General features: G+C 41.5%; 1 protein-coding gene across 1 annotated transcript in view; it reads right to left on the bottom strand.

Annotated features, from left to right (window-relative positions):
- LOC111870013 (protein yellow) overlaps window positions 1-3,231 on the bottom strand; it is a 34,960-nt gene extending 31,729 nt beyond the window's left edge. Inside the window, exon 1 of the mRNA XM_023861935.1 lies at window positions 3,153-3,231. The gene's annotated coding sequence lies outside the window, so the exon portion shown is untranslated. The remainder of the gene's footprint in view (window positions 1-3,152) is intronic.
- Between the last annotated feature and the right edge of the window lie 2,769 nt (window positions 3,232-6,000).

A 6,000-nucleotide genomic window follows, 5' to 3' on the forward strand; every position in this document is an offset into this window, starting at 1 on the left:
TGTAGCATAATGCCTCAACCAACTACGCTGTATGAACAAAACAAAAACGAATGGATCCATATTGCAAGATGTAACGCATGTCAGCTTATAAAGGAAATAATATTAATATTGTAATAGGGCCTGGCTTAGGGCCGTAGTTCTACAGTCCTACCAGATACTCTCTTTCCGCTAGCAACCGTGCTAACGGTTCTCAAATTCTTGTGCTCGGTATCTCTGAAGCAGTTAAAGAAACGCCTGAATTGCGTAATGGGGGGAGGGAAGCTTGGGAAATCCAATCCGTTCTCAATGGTGCTTTAAATTACATCTGGTACACACGGTTTTTCTGAGAGGATTCGTAATAGAATTCAATGGGAATGCTTGAATGTGCGAAAGAGTTTATGGCACTCGTGACAAGGTGCTTTTGTACCCTCAAGGGAAAACAATTCGAGGTCATTGGCACACTTCGAAGAGCTTCAACAGACAAATGTAGCTTCATTTCATGTTTCTGAGGTGATATCTGCGCCCAGCTTATTATAAATCACTTCTGGCCTACTTCATTGTTCTGAAAAAATAAAAATAGACTTATGAGAACACCTCGCTGTCTGTATCTCGGTATGTGTACCCCGTCCCCTATCAACTTTTGAATACCTGAACCAATCTTTATGAAATCTGATATGTACATCATGGTGCCTGAGCTCATCTCAACGGCGTACTTCTCACAGTCCTCGCGATACTGGTGTCTGTATATTCTCCCTTATCTTTGCTAGGCAAGGGCTCGGTAAATACGTTCCCGCGGCAACGAATACACGAAATAAGAGATTAATTGTTTGAGGCCTCCTTCCTATGTGGTTAATGCCGTACCAAAGGAAAATAGGCAATTAGTTATTGCCAGAAACTCTTTTTAATATTTTGTTTCTGATTTCGTAATGAATTTCCATATTGCAATGTGACCAACCATTCTTACATCTTTCAAAACGGTGGTGAAACTGCAGGTTCCGTAAAAGTTGTTAAGTTCTTTGACTAGGTGAGCCACTCAAGGACTCTGATCCATCGAGTTCGTTACCTAATCTAGGTAGCAGACGTGTATGATCATGTTCAGAGACTGGTTTCAGTAGTAAAAATGGCGACGGTGCTTGAGGGGTAAACTACAGAAAAGCAGAGTTCTACTGTGCGCTTTCTGTGGGCAAAAGGACTCGATACAAAGGATATTCATAAAGAAAATTTTCCTGTTTACTGCAGGAAGCGTTTATCGCGTAAAGCGGTTCACAACTTGATCGAGAAATTCTCTCAAGGACGTCTTAAAGTCACAGATGATGCCTGACAAGGTCATCCTGTTGAGCAAATGTGCAGCGTGTGGAAGAGTTGATTCAGGCTGACAGAAGAACAGCGAGAGACAGTGTAGCAGCTGCACTAGGGTGTTCACATGGTTTAGCATACAGCATGTTTTTTTTGTTAAGTTTCGGGAAGTGTGCTCACTGTGGGTGCCCCGAGAACTGAAGGATCGAGAGATTGGTCTGCCCTTGCAACATCTCTTACGGTATGCAGATGAAGGAGAAGATATGCTTAACAGACTGTTACTGGGGACGACAAACGGAATCAAAGCGTACTTCAATGCAATGGTGGCAAACGTTTTCGCTGATGACGAAGAGGTTGAAACGGTTGTGCGGAAGTGGCTGAAACAACAGTCAGATGACTTTTATTTATGTTGTAGGTTTCCACGAACTGAAAAAGCGATGGGACAAGTGCATCAGTGTTGGTGGAGGATATGTTTCTCGACCTCGAATATTGAATTCCGGTCCACTGCGCATAACGAAAACCGTTGTGACAGGATTTTACATTCATTCAGAAATAATCACGGATATGACAAGGTGTGAACAAAAGAACTGTTCGACACGGCGATTCGCTCACAAGTGCATGAACTTTGAGGTCGTTGATTTATAAACCTGAAGTTCACGTTTCTGTAGCCCGTCAAGTATAGGTTCAAAAATTGAGGCCTCTGGCTTAGATACCAAAGATATGATAATTTGTTGTCTTGCCTCAGGTAATAGGATTATTCAGTTGCGCCCAATCGATACTTGTAGAGCTAGTCTCAATTTCCTTATATCCGTCTACGATATCTCCGTTGTTTTAAATTAAAAACAATTTCTGGGAAGAATTAATCGCCTATTTTCCAATCACTTTTAATACGACACGGACTGCATATAAAACACCACGTCCATCAGTTCCTCTTGTGTTGTATGGTTATGTGTTGCCACGAAACATGTTTACAGACCCGTTGTATAGGAAGTACAATCTCTTCTGGCTCCATTATTCCGACTTTAAGGCGTTAGAAGGGGATACAAAGAAGGGGATACAAAGAAGGGTGATGTTCCCTATTTCGTTTTTATTTTTTCGAAATGAGCGAAATATGTTGAAAAGTACGACGATAATGCCCAGAAAGTCATTAATTATATTCGACACTATATAATCAAATGTTTACGTTACTTAGCTTAGTAAGCTATCGATGACGCTGTCAATAAACTAGCGTTTATTAAATTGGGAGCCGCGCCGCTCGAGGGAACCATGAAATTTTTTCAAAGGGACCATTGAGAAATTGGCTGATAACAAAATACTGAATTAATTTTAGTCGTATTCGATCACAGTAAATTCGAAACTAAATTCAGAAGAAAAGTACTTACTTGATATAATTAAGCTACGTTGCAATTACATTTTGAAGCTGATAAACCATATTTTAAGTCATTTTATAGGTTGGAGGCCTCAGACATTTTAATTAATTAAACATTTTGGGAATCACTAAAATATTTACGTTCCTGGTTGACAGTAGGACACCTGTAAGCCCACGTTCTGTCAACTTATCTGTACACATGTACATCTCACACCGGAGAAAGGCTGCAGTGTTTCTGTGGAAGTTGAGGTAGAGGTCAACATGCACGGAACTTGCAAACCCGTTGAGGGCCCTCAGGCACTCGCCCAGGTAACAACTAGAGATGAGTCCTCACAGTTGTGTCACGTTGCTAGTTAAACACGGTCGCACATTTTGTTTCGATATTCGAATTAATGGCTAGTAAACCTTGACACTGGTCAGTGCTGAAACGTCTTATCCGATAGAAACTCTTTTCATTGTAGCCGGATTCGTATATAAGCTACTTGTACAAGTAATGCTGCTGCCTTACCTGTGTCTGCTGAGTACTGCTAGTGCGTGAAGTGGACAGTTGTGTTCCTGGAGAACGTTGACAGACTGTTAGGGACTTCAGGCCCCTGATAAATATATACACACTTCCCGTCGCAGCTTTCAGGGATCCGGAGGGGCGGAGGGAGGGAGTATGGGAAACGCTATCTGTTGTATGTGTACAGTCTGAGATGAAAGTCTATATTTTGTTGGTGTGGACTTTCTTTTATCTAACTCTTGTCATACATGCCGTGAAAAACTACGAAATAACGGAACACAGATGAAGGCCATTCCATATCTAAGGCGGTTAGTCGCTGGCTTCTCACGGCTGCGGCCTGGGTTCGAGCACAGATTAGGTCATGTGGGATTTGTGGTAGACGAAGTGGAACTGGGAGATATTTTCTCCAAGTGCTTCTTTTTCCCCTGCCAAGTCTCATTCCATCAACTGCTAAACATTCACGGGGGATCAGCCCGTCGCAAGGCCGCTACCTAGACACAGGACAACACAAACATAGAATAAACGCACATACACATATTCATGCCTTGAGTGGGATACGAACCCACGATCCCAGCGATCTAACAAATGAAGACAGTTCATGCTTTAGACCGCGCGGCCACTGTTCTCGGATTTTATTCATTTTTACAAGGCGAATATTGAACAGCAGGAAAACCCAGCTGATCTGGCAATTGTAGCGATACATGGACGAAACACACAAGCAGATTTTAATTTCTAAATTAACACCACACATAGCTTCGAAGAATAGAGCTTCATTAGTATAATCATTATAGCAAAGTAACATTTAATTAATGTATATAGGTCACACTTGCAGCGTAGTCTTTGTTGTGCAATAGAGGTAATTCCACAAGCCATGAGAATTCTGCAGATGCCGTTAGGTTAATTCCAAGATAAGTTGAACCATGTCAGATTATACGACATATTTACCGCAATTTACAAATTATACATAAAAGACAGAGCTTTCTGGAGCAATGTTTGGGAAGTTTTAAGGTTCGGCCACACAGAGCGCTACGTACGCGACGCACGCTAAGTACGCTATGTTCGCTATATATCTCCCTTTACTGCCAATGTGACTGGCCACACAGCCTTCCGTACGCTACGTACGCTATGTTCCCTATGTAAGCTGCGTCGCAGAGTGTACACAGCGTACGTAGAGTACGTAGCGAACATAGCGTGGCGCTCTGTGTGGCCGAATATTTACTCTCTTTAATCTACTTATCATCGCAACTAAAGCACAAAATGAAGTACACAATTTAAGTATTCTTCCTCTTCCACTTTTCTGTGCAATGTTACACATATGTCACGTCACGTCTGTTGCACACGCTCATAGACCAATGGACCTCGTCCTTTTTATGTAAGTACCTGTACCAGGCCGTGGAGGCCCATAGGGTTGTGAGACGTTGAGGGTCCCACACTTTCTATACAATCGGCTTGAAGATGGCGGTAAGGTTGTCAGCCTTACGCGCCGGCCGCGCTTTACTCCCCAGGAAAATTATTTAATTAATTCCTGATAGTAATTTCTGTTAGAGGCTGAATAAACTCCAGGGCCTAGTGCAGCTGGAAGGATTAAATCAATTTAAAAAAAAATCTAGTGACCTCATCGGGACTTGAACCCTCGACTTTCAAGCTAACAATTTTAATCTAAATTTTAGCTGTCAAATTAAAAGGCATTTCCATTTTAAAAATTGTTAATTTATTGATTGGATTATGAAAAATTTAATTAGTTCCGTCCAGTATGACTGGTTAAGTTTTTTTTTCTTATTTCAATTATTCGTGCCCTTACATGTTTCGGTCTTCAGAGGCCATCTTCAGAGGGACACCTTTACGTCATTACAGTTAGAAGCCACTATTACAGTACATGTTCTAAAGTTAAAATATATACATACAGTATAAATAGTATACAATTCGGTATAAAATCTAAAGTCTTTATAAATACGGGTGTTCCAATACATTAAAATATTTGTAATTGGTTTGTTAAGGTTCTATTGGAATTTATAAACCAAACGGATTCGTGTCGTCCCTTTTATTATTTCCCTTGACGGGGGCCGAACGTGTGCCCCCTTCTCGTTCTCGAGAAGAGGGTTCTTTGATGTCCTATATAGGTTTATGGTGCGATGTGTTGTTTTTACAGTCTAATTAACTTTTTCATAATATCATTAGTGTGACTGATCAGAATGAAACAAGTCAAATTTATTGAGTGGAAGTTAAATCAGCATAAGCGGAAGATGCCTCATCCAGCACTGAAATCTTGTTTACAGGAATTAGGCCCTTCCATAAAAGCATTTATAATACAAACCGAGACACATAGCTGGTTCGCAAGAACCTGGTAATAACATGTTTAAGCAACTGTGTCAACATATGCCAATTAGCATAAAATCTACTCCCAAGGCAAGGCTATAGAAGGCAATCTTTCTTTTCTTTTTTAAGATCTCAACTCAGTTGTTTTCTACTTTGAACGATATTGCCAACATTTTAAGAAAACTTTCAATGATTGCATGAGTATCTGCTTCAAGATTTAACAAAACACTTCTGATGAACTGGCTCAGGATTCTTCGTTAGTCGTTAGTGGCCGCGTCATAGCTCAAGCGGTTATTCGCTGGCTTCCCACCCCGGCGGCCCGCGTTCAATCCGGTGTCTGGGCAAGTGGGATTTGTGGTGGACAAAGTGGCGCTGGGGTCGGTTTTCTCCGAGTACTTCGGTTTCCCCTGCCAATCTTCATTCCACCAATTGCTCCACAATCACCCTCGCCTATCATCTGGGGCTGGTAAAATAGGCCAGAAGTGGCCGCAGTACGAGGGACTTTGTCCTATCCCACTAGTAACAAAAAATAGTCGTT

Source organism: Cryptotermes secundus, unplaced genomic scaffold (assembly GCF_002891405.2).
Source record: "Cryptotermes secundus unplaced genomic scaffold, Csec_1.0 scaffold109, whole genome shotgun sequence".
Classification (NCBI taxonomy): Eukaryota; Metazoa; Arthropoda; class Insecta; order Blattodea; family Kalotermitidae; genus Cryptotermes; species Cryptotermes secundus.